The sequence below is a fragment of the Sus scrofa genome, chromosome 7 (genome assembly GCF_000003025.6).
Source record: "Sus scrofa isolate TJ Tabasco breed Duroc chromosome 7, Sscrofa11.1, whole genome shotgun sequence".
NCBI lineage: Eukaryota > Metazoa > Chordata > Mammalia > Artiodactyla > Suidae > Sus > Sus scrofa.
In genome coordinates, this window is record NC_010449.5 from 55,415,223 (window position 1) to 55,432,194 (window position 16,972).

Sequence of the window (16,972 nt, forward strand, 5' to 3'; positions counted from 1 at the left end):
TAAAAAGCTAAAAAAAAAAAAAAAAAAAAAAAAAAAAATCACTGCTATGGGGTGAATTATTCAAATAAAAAATACACTTTTAAGGTGTTCCTATTGTAGCTCAGTGGGTTAAGAACTCAACTAGTATCCATGAGAATGCAGGTTCAATCCCTGGCCTTGCTCAGTGGGTTGAGGATCTGGCGTTGCCATGAGCTGTGATGTAGGTCCCAGATGCGGCTCAGATCCCACGTTGCTGTGGCTCTGGCGTAGGCTGGCAGCTATAGATCCGATTCAACCCCTAGCCTGAGAACTTCCACATTCTGCAGGTGCAGGTGCGGGCCTTAAAAAGCAAACAAACAATCAAACAAAAAATATTAAACACATTCTTTCATTTTCGCCAAAAGAATGTGATTTGTAATAATGTCTGTTTTCAAATATGCTGAACATCATAGAATGGAGGAAATGAAGATAAGATGTGGACCCTGTCCTCAAAGGGGTTAGTCAAGTAGGGAAAATAAAACATGTACAGGATTAATGATAATGAAAGGATGACTGTGATAAGTACTACGGTCCAAGTATGAAATGCTACAAAGGTCAGCAGAGGATGGGCCTTAAACTAACCAGTAGATGAAAGAGAAAGCACCCAAATGGAAGGAATGGAAGCTGCCCAGTAACTCATTAACCAATCCTTATGCTTTACTAATAATTATTCTTTAACAAAAATCACTTATTCGCTGGTTTCTTATGCTCTTGAGTATGTATCATAGACTGCAGCAAAGTACACACATTACATATTATTCCTTCCCCCCTCTTTTTTTTTTTTTTCTTTTTTTTGCTTTTCAGGGCCGCACTTGGGGCACATGGAGGTTACCAGGCTAAGGGTCCAATCAGAGCCACAGCTGCCGGCCTACACCACAGTCACAGCCACTCGGATCCAAGCCACATCTGTGACCCAATTCCTTGCCCCCTTTTTTAAACAAATTTCTTTTACGAGTCAGAGTTCTCTGTGATTCCATTTTTTTAAAATGTTCTCTTAGGCTACTATATAGAGAGCAGATAAACAACAAGGACCTACTCTATAGCACAGGAATCTACATTCAATATATTTTAAGGACCTACAATGGAAAAGAATGTGAAAAAGAATATGAATATATATATCACTGAATCACTTTGCTGTACACCTGAAACTAACACAACATTGTAAATAAAATACATTCTAATGAAAAAACATTTTTTTAATGTTCTAGCATGGAGTTCCCGTTGTGACGCAGCAGAAACGACTCTGATTAGGAATCATGAGGTTACGGGTTCAATCCCTGGCCATGCTCAGTGGGTTAAGGATCTGGCGTTGCCGTGAGCTGTGGTGTAGGTCACAGACGTGGCTCAGATCCCACATTGCTGTACAGCTATGATGTAGGCCAGCAGCTGTAGCTCTGATTTGACTTCTAGCCTGGGAACCTCCATAGGCCATGGGTGTAGCTCTAAAGAGCAAATAAATAAAACAAAATAAAATAATACAATATAAAATGTTCTAGCAGGACTTTTTCTTCTTTGTCTACTGTTTCATCCTCCTTCATTTCTTGCCTGTTTGCAATATTGGTCCCAAATATTAAGCACAATGCTGGCCTTGTTTTCTTGAATGTTGTCTCTCTGGGTGGTTATTTGTTAACAAAACATGAGTCAAATACATTTCTTACCATGGTGAGGATGCTAAAGCAGGAGAGGACACTAAGGGCAGCAGAGCAGTGAGGAGAGTACAGACTCTGACGTCAGAGCCCAGGGTCTAGAGTTTGCCTCTGCCACTTACTATTGTGTGACCTTGGAGAAACTCAGGCATCCTAGCTCTAAAGTCAGCTTCTTCATCTGTAAAATGGGGAGAACTGGAGTTCTTACTTGATGTACCCATTCTAAAGATAAATGAGATGATGCAGGAAATAATTCAGACACTGAATTTAAAGCACTTAACTATTATGTGCCTCATACATACAAATTAGTTCTTGATGAATGTAGTCATTATAATTTAAGTCATCCTGTCCAACGTCCTTCCTGATGCAGGAATTTATTTTTTGGCTCTTGAGACAGAATAGATCCTTCAGTGATGAGAGTTCACTACTGTTCCCTACTGTGGAGCAGCAACAACTATCAGAAAGTTTTTAAGTTGCTGAGCTACAAAGTATATTGAACCATTTCCATCCCGTGGCCCTATGTGCACCCTCTGGAGCAGCAAAGAATAAGACCCTACTCTCCAACCCTGGGATTCCACCACTTTTTCTAAATTGAGCAAATGTCAGGCAGTCAGGTAAGTGAAACACAATTCATTTGATCATCAAGAAAAAAATCCTAGGAGTTCCTACTGTGGTGCAATGGGATCAGTGGCATCTCTGGAGCCCTGGGATGCAGGTTTGATCCCTGGCCCAGCAGAGTGGGTTAAGGATCCGGCATTACCGCAAGTGTGGCATAGACCGCAACTGTGGCTCAGATCTGATCTCTGGCCCAGAAACTCCATACGCTGTGGGGTGGCCAAAAAAGGGAGAAAAAAAAAAAAAATCCAAATGCCATGCTTGGATCCACAAGTCCATTTCTAAGAAGATGATCTCCATCCCCATAGCTCTTGTTCCTTCTATAGCACTGCCCCTGGAATAGCCCTGGGCCCTCCTCCACCCTCTCTAGCCTTTTACATGCTGGGCCAAACATTTACAGAGCTGTAACCTCCCTAAAGACAAATTACATAAACTGTAGGTACTACTGGGACACAAGGGTCAAAGGAGGCGATGGCAAGAGGTAAGGCTAGGAGAGCGGACTGGGAGGCCTTGGAGGCCTCTGTGAATGTTTAAGGGCCTCAGTGCCATTCTGTTGGCAGGGGTCTCCATTTCGTTTTCCACATTCACAAAAATTCACTTGTTTAACACTGTTCTCAATCACCCAGTGTCATTTAGCATTCATAAGGGCTTTGAGGAAGGCAGGGAAAGGAATGAGGCATGTCCTCCTTGTCCTTAACAATCACTGTTACAGGAGTTCCTATTGTGGCACAGTGGTCATAAATCCGACTGGTATCCGACAGCAAAGATGTCCTTCTACAGCCAAAACTGGGAAAAGAGGAATGAGATCAGGGAGGACCCAAGAACCAAGTAAGGCTCATTGGTAACGAACCCCGACTAGTATCCACGAGGACATGGGTTTAATCTCTGGTCTCATTCAGTGGGTTAAGGATCTGGCGTTGCCATGAGATGTGGGGTAGGCTGCATACATGGCTCAGATGCTGTGTTGCTGTGGCTGTAGCACAGGCTGGCAGCTGGAGCTCTGTTTGATCCCCAGCCTGGGAACTTCCATATGCTGTAGGTGTGGCCCTAAAAAGCTAAAAAAAAAAAAAAAAAAAAAAAAAAAAAATCACTGCTATGGGGTGAATTATTCAAATAAAAAATACACTTTTAAGGTGTTCCTATTGTAGCTCAGTGGGTTAAGAACTCAACTAGTATCCATGAGAATGCAGGTTCAATCCCTGGCCTTGCTCAGTGGGTTGAGGATCTGGCGTTGCCATGAGCTGTGATGTAGGTCCCAGATGCGGCTCAGATCCCACGTTGCTGTGGCTCTGGCGTAGGCTGGCAGCTATAGATCCGATTCAACCCCTAGCCTGAGAACTTCCACATTCTGCAGGTGCAGGTGCGGGCCTTAAAAAGCAAACAAACAATCAAACAAAAAATATTAAACACATTCTTTCATTTTCGCCAAAAGAATGTGATTTGTAATAATGTCTGTTTTCAAATATGCTGAACATCATAGAATGGAGGAAATGAAGATAAGATGTGGACCCTGTCCTCAAAGGGGTTAGTCAAGTAGGGAAAATAAAACATGTACAGGATTAATGATAATGAAAGGATGACTGTGATAAGTACTACGGTCCAAGTATGAAATGCTACAAAGGTCAGCAGAGGATGGGCCTTAAACTAACCAGTAGATGAAAGAGAAAGCACCCAAATGGAAGGAATGGAAGCTGCCCAGTAACTCATTAACCAATCCTTATGCTTTACTAATAATTATTCTTTAACAAAAATCACTTATTCGCTGGTTTCTTATGCTCTTGAGTATGTATCATAGACTGCAGCAAAGTACACACATTACATATTATTCCTTCCCCCCTCTTTTTTTTTTTTTTCTTTTTTTTGCTTTTCAGGGCCGCACTTGGGGCACATGGAGGTTACCAGGCTAAGGGTCCAATCAGAGCCACAGCTGCCGGCCTACACCACAGTCACAGCCACTCGGATCCAAGCCACATCTGTGACCCAATTCCTTGCCCCCTTTTTTAAACAAATTTCTTTTACGAGTCAGAGTTCTCTGTGATTCCATTTTTTTAAAATGTTCTCTTAGGCTACTATATAGAGAGCAGATAAACAACAAGGACCTACTCTATAGCACAGGAATCTACATTCAATATATTTTAAGGACCTACAATGGAAAAGAATGTGAAAAAGAATATGAATATATATATCACTGAATCACTTTGCTGTACACCTGAAACTAACACAACATTGTAAATAAAATACATTCTAATGAAAAAACATTTTTTTAATGTTCTAGCATGGAGTTCCCGTTGTGACGCAGCAGAAACGACTCTGATTAGGAATCATGAGGTTACGGGTTCAATCCCTGGCCATGCTCAGTGGGTTAAGGATCTGGCGTTGCCGTGAGCTGTGGTGTAGGTCACAGACGTGGCTCAGATCCCACATTGCTGTACAGCTATGATGTAGGCCAGCAGCTGTAGCTCTGATTTGACTTCTAGCCTGGGAACCTCCATAGGCCATGGGTGTAGCTCTAAAGAGCAAATAAATAAAACAAAATAAAATAATACAATATAAAATGTTCTAGCAGGACTTTTTCTTCTTTGTCTACTGTTTCATCCTCCTTCATTTCTTGCCTGTTTGCAATATTGGTCCCAAATATTAAGCACAATGCTGGCCTTGTTTTCTTGAATGTTGTCTCTCTGGGTGGTTATTTGTTAACAAAACATGAGTCAAATACATTTCTTACCATGGTGAGGATGCTAAAGCAGGAGAGGACACTAAGGGCAGCAGAGCAGTGAGGAGAGTACAGACTCTGACGTCAGAGCCCAGGGTCTAGAGTTTGCCTCTGCCACTTACTATTGTGTGACCTTGGAGAAACTCAGGCATCCTAGCTCTAAAGTCAGCTTCTTCATCTGTAAAATGGGGAGAACTGGAGTTCTTACTTGATGTACCCATTCTAAAGATAAATGAGATGATGCAGGAAATAATTCAGACACTGAATTTAAAGCACTTAACTATTATGTGCCTCATACATACAAATTAGTTCTTGATGAATGTAGTCATTATAATTTAAGTCATCCTGTCCAACGTCCTTCCTGATGCAGGAATTTATTTTTTGGCTCTTGAGACAGAATAGATCCTTCAGTGATGAGAGTTCACTACTGTTCCCTACTGTGGAGCAGCAACAACTATCAGAAAGTTTTTAAGTTGCTGAGCTACAAAGTATATTGAACCATTTCCATCCCGTGGCCCTATGTGCACCCTCTGGAGCAGCAAAGAATAAGACCCTACTCTCCAACCCTGGGATTCCACCACTTTTTCTAAATTGAGCAAATGTCAGGCAGTCAGGTAAGTGAAACACAATTCATTTGATCATCAAGAAAAAAATCCTAGGAGTTCCTACTGTGGTGCAATGGGATCAGTGGCATCTCTGGAGCCCTGGGATGCAGGTTTGATCCCTGGCCCAGCAGAGTGGGTTAAGGATCCGGCATTACCGCAAGTGTGGCATAGACCGCAACTGTGGCTCAGATCTGATCTCTGGCCCAGAAACTCCATACGCTGTGGGGTGGCCAAAAAAGGGAGAAAAAAAAAAAAAATCCAAATGCCATGCTTGGATCCACAAGTCCATTTCTAAGAAGATGATCTCCATCCCCATAGCTCTTGTTCCTTCTATAGCACTGCCCCTGGAATAGCCCTGGGCCCTCCTCCACCCTCTCTAGCCTTTTACATGCTGGGCCAAACATTTACAGAGCTGTAACCTCCCTAAAGACAAATTACATAAACTGTAGGTACTACTGGGACACAAGGGTCAAAGGAGGCGATGGCAAGAGGTAAGGCTAGGAGAGCGGACTGGGAGGCCTTGGAGGCCTCTGTGAATGTTTAAGGGCCTCAGTGCCATTCTGTTGGCAGGGGTCTCCATTTCGTTTTCCACATTCACAAAAATTCACTTGTTTAACACTGTTCTCAATCACCCAGTGTCATTTAGCATTCATAAGGGCTTTGAGGAAGGCAGGGAAAGGAATGAGGCATGTCCTCCTTGTCCTTAACAATCACTGTTACAGGAGTTCCTATTGTGGCACAGTGGTCATAAATCCGACTGGTATCCGACAGCAAAGATGTCCTTCTACAGCCAAAACTGGGAAAAGAGGAATGAGATCAGGGAGGACCCAAGAACCAAGTAAGGCTCATTGGTAACGAACCCCGACTAGTATCCACGAGGACATGGGTTTAATCTCTGGTCTCATTCAGTGGGTTAAGGATCTGGCGTTGCCATGAGATGTGGGGTAGGCTGCATACATGGCTCAGATGCTGTGTTGCTGTGGCTGTAGCACAGGCTGGCAGCTGGAGCTCTGTTTGATCCCCAGCCTGGGAACTTCCATATGCTGTAGGTGTGGCCCTAAAAAGCTAAAAAAAAAAAAAAAAAAAAAAAAAAAAATCACTGCTATGGGGTGAATTATTCAAATAAAAAATACACTTTTAAGGTGTTCCTATTGTAGCTCAGTGGGTTAAGAACTCAACTAGTATCCATGAGAATGCAGGTTCAATCCCTGGCCTTGCTCAGTGGATTAAAGATCTGGTAATGCCTCGAGCTGTGGTGTAGGTCGTGGATGTGGCTTGGATCTGGTGTTCCTGTGGCTGTGGAGTAGCGGCTCCGACTCGACCCCTAGCCTGGAAACTTCCATATGCTGTGCATGCCGCCCTAAAAAGACAAAAAACCAAAAAACCCCACTTTTAATATGTTAGTAGGAGGCAGGTGTGTAAAGGATGGATTTAAGGGGGTAATATTGGAGGCAAAGAGAAGAGTAGGAAAAAAAATAAAGACAAAATCACCATTTATTGAGCTAAGCAATTACTCACTAAGTCCAACTCTCAAAATAATCACAAATGGTGGAAGTTAATTTTATCAAAGTCAAAACTCCTTGATTATGAATCACAAAATTAATTTATCACCAAAAAGGAAAATGCTGAAATGCTAATTTAACTAAAAATGCCACTGACTGTAAGACAAATCTGGATTTGCTATGTTAAAATTATAAATATTACCCAAAAAGGGAGTCTAAGGATCACATAAATATGGTATCAGCTCTGTTTTACAAGTGAAGAAACTGAGACAACAAGGAGGCCCTTAAGAGGGTTGCCTAAGTTGCACAGTTAGAATTTGGTATAGCCCATGAAGCCCATGAGGCCACTTCAGGCAGAATCCCAGTTGAAAACCAGGGTCCTTTCTGAGTTCACCCAGAGTTCATCTCCTGAGAGAGCAGAAGCAAAGCTGAATGAGTCCTATTCTGAAACTAGTGAGCATACATAATATAACCTTGAGAGTCAAGGTCTAATTAGAATCCAGTTTCTAAAAATAGGCTTCTAGCTGTGTTAAATCAGACCTTTTATCTGAAAAGGGCTTTGAAAATTAAAAACCTTCTGAAAGCACATAGAATTTGGACAATCAATCAACAGCATCAAATGAACTATCAACTATATTTGAGTGCCCTGTGCTGTTCAGATAACCAACGAAGTATTACATGCTGACACTGTTCCAAGAGTAAACAATCTACTGGAAACAATTAGGACTAAAAGCAAGAGTAAGAAGACAGACAGTTTGGAGAACTACGATACTGGAGTTTAGGGAAGACTCCATCGAATGCACAATGAGCTGGGTGCCAAAATCTTGAACACTTGTTTGGGGGAAGATGAGGGTATTTCAGGGTGGGGCCGTGGCACCGGCAAAAGCAAAGAGGTGGGAATTGGGCTCAGACACAAAGAAGTGTCAGCTGGGCCCGAGGAGTCTTCGTTCCAGAGCAGAGAGCTCCTGAGCAATGAAAGGATCCACCATCCAGAGATCCTTTGGGGCCACAAGAAAGTAGATTGAAGGGAAAATGGGAGAAATGTTTTCTGTAGTTTAGACTGAAAAGATGGGAGAAAGACTAGATATAGCTGCTATGGCTGCTTAGAGCTGGTATGTTAGCTACCTGGGAAGGAAAGGAGGAGTTGGGGCTGAAGCAAACACTGAATAAGAACCAACATCATCGTGTGACCACTGGAAACAGAAGGCAAAGTGGGCATCCCTGAGACTTCATGCCTTGAAGGAAGATGGTGTCGCTGACAGAATAAGGAAAGTTAAGACGAGAAGACGGCGGGTGAGTGGGTAAAGGGTGAAGGGGCAGGCAGGAAAGGGGATGAAGAAGGGAGGAAACGTGAATGGACTGGTGCGCACCAGGCTGCAAGCGGTGGCAGGTCTTCCAAATGGAAAGGTGCTGTCTACTCCTGGAAAAACAAGCCTTTAGCTCTTTCCCTCTGAGAGGGCGGCAGCGGCAGCTTGTAACAGCCGTGGCCAAGATTAAGGCTCAAGACCTTCAAGGCCAGAGGAAGGAGATGCTGCTGAAGCAACTGGAGGACCTGCAGGTGGAGCTGCCCCAACTGCATGTCGTGAAAGTAACAGGCGGGGAGGCTTCCAAACTCTTCAAGATCCGAGTTGTTCACAAATCCATTGCCCATGTTCTCACCGTCATTAACCAGACTCAGAAAGAGAACCTCAGGAAATTCTACAAGGGTGAGAAGTACAACCTCTGGATCTAACGGCCCAGGAAAACACGTGCCACGTGCCATTGGCTCAACAAGCACAAGGAGGACCTGAAGACCAAGAAGCAGCAGCGGAAGGAGCAGGTGTACCCACTCTGGAAGTTCACTGTCAAGGCCTGAGTGAGCATCCAGGCAACAATAAAAGAAACAAACTGGCAAAACAACAACAAAAAAGCAAAACAAGCCCTTTGCTTGGGTCAGAGTGAGATGCAGATCTGTCACCCATCTGTATCAAAGTGGATGAGTGCCCAAGGATGAATGTATAGAAAGAAAGTCAGCAGGGTGCCAGTGACAGACCTGCAGGGAAGGTGCCCATTTCTCTCACTCTGCAGGCAGGAAAAGCAGCAGTTTTAAAGCTCAATGAGTCTGTCAGCAGGGAACCTTCCATCCCTACCCTGAGATTTCTCCAATCAACATTCACAAGGTTCTTTTAGGGTAAATTCAGGTACATTAATTCCGGGAATGTAAAGGGATGCACTTGTGCAGTGACAGGGCAAAAAACTCCAGCAGTGCTCAGCTCCAGGCTTGGACTTCCCTGCAGTGCGATCAGCAGTTAAACTGCAAGGGGATGGGCCTGGGCATCCCTCTGCCATAAGCTGTTGAAAATGTCTCCTGGTACAGACCTGGCTAACTTCAGACACAGGTTCAGCAACTTGTTCTCTATAAAATTCTTGCGATCAGAAGCAGATAAGGCCACAAAGATTTGTCAATGACTGGGATGTCATTGCAGTGCATTGTTTTTGACCAATCTGGATCCATAAATGCTTTCAGAACCATAAATGTGTCCTGCGGTGTACTCTGGGCCATAAGCACTGCTGTGCACATACTCCCTCACCCCTCTCCACCCGAGTGAACCACAGTTCCCAGGTTAGGGAGGAGGGGTAATTCATAGACAATCTGTCAGTTTATCTGGCTTCAAACTGTTTACTGTACTGGGCCATAAAGCTTATACACACAGAGGACTGTACTCTTCAGTGTGCTGGGCCTAAAAGACCCAGAGTGATAAAAAGGCAATACGTGCACAGGGCACAATATTTTTGAAAAGTTAGTCCTCACGCTTACCTAGCTCCTCGCTCCAGAGGCAGTGACCCTTACCAATCTCTTCTGTAAAAGGGACTTACAATGACTTACCCGATCCTCGTTCCCCATCCCTACCTCAACTCCTATTATTTCCCCCCTTTCTCACTTCCACTTGGCTATACCGGCCCCCAAGGTCTTTGGATTTGTTGTTCCATTTAACTGGAATGTGCTTCCCCAGGGAGTCATGAATCCTTCACTTCTCTTCCTTCAGGTTTTTGCTCGAATGCCATCTTCACAGTGATGCCCTCCCTAAGCACTGTATATAAAACATCAAGTCTTGTCCACCCACCACTTAGCCTGTTTTATTTTCTCCCCTGCACTTATCACCACCTAACATTTATTCTGTCTCCCTCTAGCAGATGTAAGATTCATGAAGAGAGGAATGTCTGATTAACTCTTTTCCTAGAATAGTGGATGGAGAAATGAATTCAACAACGAATAACCAGTATGTGTCAAGTACTGTGCTAATATCTGGGAACACAGTGGTAAACAAGATCCTTATCTTAATATCTGGGGTGGAGAGGGGGGGTCAAACAAACAAAAGAATAAAATACTTACTCTGTATAAGCCCAGTTCTAAGCACTTTCCATTTATTTAACGCTCACATCTATCATATAAACTAAGTGCTATCTTGATTTCCTGTCCACATGTTAGTTCCTAAGGCACAAGCCATACAGTTCCTAAGCAGCAGAGCCAGGGTTCAAGCCTAGACATGCTGGCTCTGGAGTATGTGCTCTTAAGCAGGCAAATAAGCAAAAATCACTGTTAAATGCAATGGCAAAAGCAGCTGAAGGGGCTGGGGGAACAACAAGTACAACTATTTCAGTCTATGAGCAGGGAAGGGAATGCCAGGAAATGCTTCCCTAAACGGTGAGTCAGAATGGTCAGTCTGGAAATTCAGGGGGCTAGAGATTCGGTTTTGGACAGAACTGAGTTTGAAATCAAGTTGAGTTCAGACAGTTACTTTAGTAATCGCCAGCAGAAAGATAATTGAGGTCATGGGATTGTATGAGATTTCCTAAGAAGAGAGTGTTTATAAGAAAAGAGAAGAGGCATCATTCAAGAGTTAAAAAGTTCAAAACACCAGATGGAATGGCCAGAAAGGCAGATAAAATGCCAGGTGAGCGTGTATTAAGGAAACTAGGAATACAGGATTCTTCAAGAAAGAGGAAGTATCAAAACTGCATGGTGAGAAGAGCATTGGAAGCACATGTTAGACTCAGAAGAAGTGCAGAGGACAAGGCTGTCCACAGTCTGATCATCATCTACTTCTTCAAACTTCTCCCTAACAAATCCCATATACACCCTGTACTCTACCCCAGTGCTCTTCGTCTAGGATGGTACTGCTCCCACCCCAAAGGGCCACAGCCACAGCAACTCGGGATCCACATCTCATCTGCAACCTACACCACAGCTCACGGCAACTGAGTGAGGCCAGGGATTGAACCCGCATCCTCATGGATACTAGTCCAATTCGTTTGCACTGTGCCACAATGGGAACTCTCTCCCCAAATATTTTCAATCTAAGCTTGGTTGAATTGACAGATGTGGAACCTGCAGACATGGAGGGCTGACTAATTTTACACAGGAGTTTCTACAGCCCTCGCTGCTCTTCTCACTCTGCACTGACCTTCTATCTCAAGTGGTTTTCTCTAGATATCCAACTTAGGGCCATTACACCTGTGGCGCTCATCCAGCCTTGCCACACTTAGCATGGGCCACTGCACTCAATCGGTAGGCTGCCCAACATGCTCCATATCTAAGACCCCAGACTCTCAGCCAAAAGCTGCAGATGGGCCACCATCTATCCTACCCCATTCTATTTCAGAACCTAGCCTCAGAAACAGCTATTTCTTTAAAGTCTCATTCTTCTTTCTCTACCTCCAATTAAATACACGAGCTCATGATTAGGTACTGTATCATTCTGTATAAATAATTTACATACACTTTAGTTTTATGAAGTACAATATGCAGATATACTATATATATTTGACTATACACAATGCTTGTGATCATTTCCATAAAATAGTACAAAACGAAAGCTCTCTCATATAAAACATGCCTACTAAAACATTACATCCAACTTATGACTTCTTTCCCAAAAATGTTGCTTAGTCCAACACTGAGGAATGTCTCCATGTGACCCATCTTTGTAACTGGACTACGAACCCCTTGAGTGAGGACAAAACATTTGTCTTTTCCATCTTTATATCTCCATATTTAACACAATATCGTCCTTAGTAAAAAATGTTTGCTGGGGAGTTCTCACTGTATCTCAGCAGCTTAAGAACCTGACTAGTATCCATAAGGATGCAGGTTCGATCCCTGGTCTCACTCAGTGCGTTAAAGGTCCAGTGTTGCCGCAAGCTACAGTGTAGGATCTGGCACTGCTATGGCTGTGGTGTAGGCTGGCAGCTGCAGCTCTGATTAGACCCTTAGCCTGGGAACTTCCATGTGGCCCTAAAAAGACAAAAAAAAGTTTGCTGTTTGACAGTCAGAGAAAAAAAGACAAAAACATTCTCAGCAGACATTAGCACTGTATACCAAGGTCAGAAAGTGAAGGTAAGTATAGATAATTTGAGAAAAGCCTCTGTAAGGAGGGAGATGCCTCTCAGGTAAGGAAGCAATTTATTCTATTGGGAAGTTTTAATTCCATAAGTCACCTTAAATTCATCTGGCAAGTATGTAAGCTATAGATGCCAAATATTCCATTAGAGAAACTGAGAAGTTGTTACACGAGATATCTTCCCCTAAGATTTAGCCATGGTTCCTTCTTGGAGTGTTCTTCTATTGTTCTGATACTAAAATTTCTAAATGCCCACCTAGAAAATGATACTGAGCAAACATCAGCTTTTCCTTTAAGAAAATAAGTGGGAAAAAAACTACACTAACCATTAGTAATATTCAAAACTATTTCTGGTTCTCCCCCATCCTGGGCACATGGTAGGACTGTAATTCCCTAGGCTCTTAAGTATGGGCATGTGACTTGCTTTTGGCTAATAAAATGTGAGTGCAATGGATGTATCAGCTGAAGAGCCAGCACAGGAGTTCCTGCGGTGGCTCAGTGGTTAATGAATCTGACTGGCATCCTGCGAACCTGACACAAGTTTATCCCTGGCCTCGATCAATGGGTTAAAGATCTGGCATTGCCATGAGCTGTGTGTAGGTGGCAGATGTGGCTTGGATCTGGTGTCGCTATGGCTGTGGTATAGGTTGGCAGCTATAGCTCCGACTGGACCCCTAGCCTGGAAACCTCCAGATACAGTGGGTGCGGCCCTAAAAAGGAAAAAAAAGAAGACAAAAAAAAAAAAAAAAAAAGAGCCAACATGCAAGTGCCTAGATGGAAGTACGCGTTCATGATTTCCATCAACCTGGACCTCTGAGGGGCTACAGTGAGCAGAGACACCACAATGGCTACATAAGTGAGAAATAAACCTTGCTGCTATAAGCTATTAAAAGTTTAGAGCTATATTATTACCTAGTCTACCTAGATTGATATAAACATCAAGGCTGGCAAGGGGTTCTCAACTAGGGATCAAGAAATTCCGTTTTTTATCTCAGAGCAGGCCAATCCTCTTTTGCATCATAAAGAATAATAGCAAGAACAGTAGAAATGAATCTCAATTCCAGCCTTTTGGGGGACCTACACATCAACAGTCAAAGTGACATACACTTGCCTTATCTGCAACACAACCAAGTAACATCACTGGTAATAAGCTCTGCTGTAACTACAATCCTGACAAACACTAGGTTTTATTAAAAAGGCTGGATAACAAACGGGCAACTCTAAAGGTCAAATTCTGCTATTTTGTGTACACTGTCATCCTAATGCCCTTGACCAGTAATAAGGAATGATTAAACAAAACAAAACAATTCTCTGTCATTTCAAGGGGCAATCGAGACTGTGCATCAAGGCAGTGCAAAGTTCAAGTAAGGAAAGCGAGAGTGTGTACTGTAGCAGAGAGAGAGAGAGTGTGTGTACTGTAAGTGTAGTTTGGAGCATTCTAAGTTCTTATTCTCTTTTTAAAAACAAAGTATAGCAATGCTAGAAATTTGTTGTTGTTGTTGTTGTTGTTTTTAGGGCCACACGCGCAGCATCTTCCCAGGCTAGGGGATAGAATTGTAGCTGCGGATGCCAGCCCATACCACAGCCATAGCAACATGGGATCCTAGCCATGTCTGCTACCTACACCACAGCTCACGGTAACGCTGGATCCTTAACCCATGAGTGAGGCCAGGGATCAAACCTATAGCTTCAAGGATACTAGTCCGGTTCCTTACTGCTGAGCCACAATGGGAACTCCTAGCAATGCTAGAAATTTAAGAAATCATTATTGCTAATCTCTCAGCTGTCATGAGGGAATAAGATATTGGCCTCTGAAAAATATTCTGCCACAAAATTCTTCTCTCTCAAGCATCAGCAGAGCAGGGTTCAGGATGCAATGGAACAAAAGGCAGGTCCCCTTGGCTCTCTCAGGCACGTCCAGAGAGAAACAAAGGCAGACAGATGGTCAGACATGCCAACCAGCACCTTTCACAAGAACTAAAACCCAAACAGGAGTTCCTGTCGTGGCGCAGTGGAAATGAATCCGACTGGGAACCATGAGGTTGCGGGTTCGATCCCTGGCCTCGCTCAGTAGGCTAAGGATCCGCTGTTGCCGTGAGCTGTGGTGTGGGTTGCAGACGCGGCTCGGATCTGGCATTGCTGTGGCTGTGGTGTAGGCTGGCAGCCTCAGCTCCAATTCGACCCCTAGCCTGGGAACCTCCATATGCTGTGGGTGTGGCCCTAAAAAGACCAAAAAAAAAAAAAAAAAAAAAAAAAATAGAACTAAAACCCAAACAGACTGTCTTGTTCTTCTAGCCTCATCAGCTCCTCCTTCCTCACTAAAACCACATTGGATGTACGTCCTTTACTCTTCCTCCATTCCTGGAGACAGCAATCAGGATAGCTGCTCCAATGTCACCAGGGTGTGGAGGGCATTAATGAGCTTTCTTATCATAACCTCTGTTCCCAGAAGGGACAGTTAACAAGTACAACCATTATTACTATTTATGACCCTTTCATCTTAGGGCTCAACAGTCATTTCAATTCTGAGCCCTCAGCATTTTCCCATTTTAGCAGCCTATACTTAACAGAGATTTTTTAATTCCATACTACAAGGATTCCTGGGTTCAGACCTGCCCCAAAGCATATTCCAACTCAGGCTGGATGAATTCCTTTGACATAGTCACTAAATTGTGACTCTGATGACCAAACCTTGAAAACCCAACTGAGTTCCAAATCCAGCTCTGCTGTTGAGACACTTGTAGACCAGAATGTTAGGCTACTCACATGGTTTTCTTTGAACAAAACTCAATTCATCAAAATTAACCAACACCCAACTCAGTCATGATGTTAAGTTGTGCGGGGGAGGGGGGGGTTCTAAAATCGAAAGGCAACCAACTTCCCCAGGCCAGATAAGCTCCAAATGGCACAGTATGGAGAGCTGAGGATTACACCAGAGGCTATAGAATCAGACTTTACTCCAACCTGCATTTTAAATCATGAAGAAGCTTATGAGGCTAGAGATCTGAGACCTCTTTAGTGACACTCACCTATGTACACTTCACTCAGTAAAAAGCACCATGCTAGATCCAGTGAGGGAGACAAGGGCAAACACACACAAAAGAACAGTCTAACCAAGCAGGGAAAACATACATAAATGATGGTATAAAAGGACAGAAATAGCACTACATGTTGTCTACAGAGATCATGACAGGCAAAGGGAACCAGGACAAGCTTTAGGGTGGCAGGCTTTGAGCTGAGCCTGAATGACAGGCTGGATACAGTTATATGAAGATGTGAAAAAGGCAACTCGGGCAAGGGCTCTGATGCAGGAATTACAAAGTGCTGAGACTGGTCCACTCTGGCTAGAGCAGAAGACACCTGGCCAAAAGTAATGGTAAGTGAGGCCAAGGTAGAATAGGGGCAAATTTTGGACAGCTCTGAACGCCTGTCCAGGGAGTCAATGCTTGATAATGGGGGACCAAAATAGGTCTGTGATCAAGGGAGCAGCTAGTTTAAAAGGTGATTTGGGAAAATGAATCTAATTTCAGTGTGCAAGATCAACAAGAAGGAAGAGAAAATAAGGTAGACAATCTGACAGACATAACTGAAATCAAGAGATATAGCATAAGCACATAAAGACAGTGCTTGATTGGGAATTCCCCCTGTGGCTCAGCAGGCATGAACCTGACTGGTATCCATGAAGACAAGGGTTTGATCTCTGGCCTTGCTCTGTGGGGTAAGGATCTGGCATTGCTGTGAGCTGTGGTTAGGTTGCAGACACAGCTCTGATACTGTGTTGCTGTGGCTGTGGCATAGGCTGGCAGCTGCGGCTCTGATTCGATCTCTAGCCTGGGAATTTCCATATGCCACACATGCGGCCCTAAAAAGCAAAAAAAGCAAAAACGAAAAACCCAAGATAGTGCTTGATTCATAACTGAAACTAGGATTAAAATTTACATATATATAAAGGGCATTACTGGGACAAATGGGAAAAATTAAATGAACTATATATAGGAGTTCCTGTTGTGGCTCAGGGGAAATAAATCTGACTAGCATCCATGAGGACACAGATTCAATATCTGATCTTACTCAGTGAGTTAAGGTCCGGCATTTCCATGAGCTGTGGTGTAGGTCGCAGACGAGGCTTGGATCTGGTGTTGCTGTGGCTGTGGCATAGGCCAGAGGCTATAGCTCCGATTCAACCCCTAGCCCGGGAACCTCCATATGCCACAGACGCAGCTCTAAAAAGCAAAAAAACCCTGTATATTTAGAATAACAGTTATTTATTCATGTTAAATCTCCTGAATGGGAGTTCCCATTGTGATGCAGTAGAAACAAACCCGATTAGTATCCATGAGGATGTAGGTTCGCTCAATGAGTCAAGGGTCTGGCGTTGCTGTGAACTGTGGTGTAGGATCTCTCATTCCTGTGGCTGTGGTGTAGGCTGGCAGCTGCAGCTCCAATTTGACCTCTAGCCTGGGAACTTCCCTATGCTGCAGGTACGGCCCTA

The 16,972-nt window shown here is 43.6% G+C and overlaps 1 protein-coding gene and 1 pseudogene across 1 annotated transcript in view; one reads left to right on the forward strand and one right to left on the reverse strand.

Annotated features, from left to right (window-relative positions):
* Positions 1-16,972, reverse strand: part of AP3S2 (adaptor-related protein complex 3, sigma 2 subunit) — a 67,194-nt gene that overhangs the window by 20,064 nt on the left and 30,158 nt on the right. The gene's annotated exons all lie outside the window — the stretch shown is intronic.
* LOC106510165 lies at positions 8,263-9,421 on the forward strand (annotated as a pseudogene).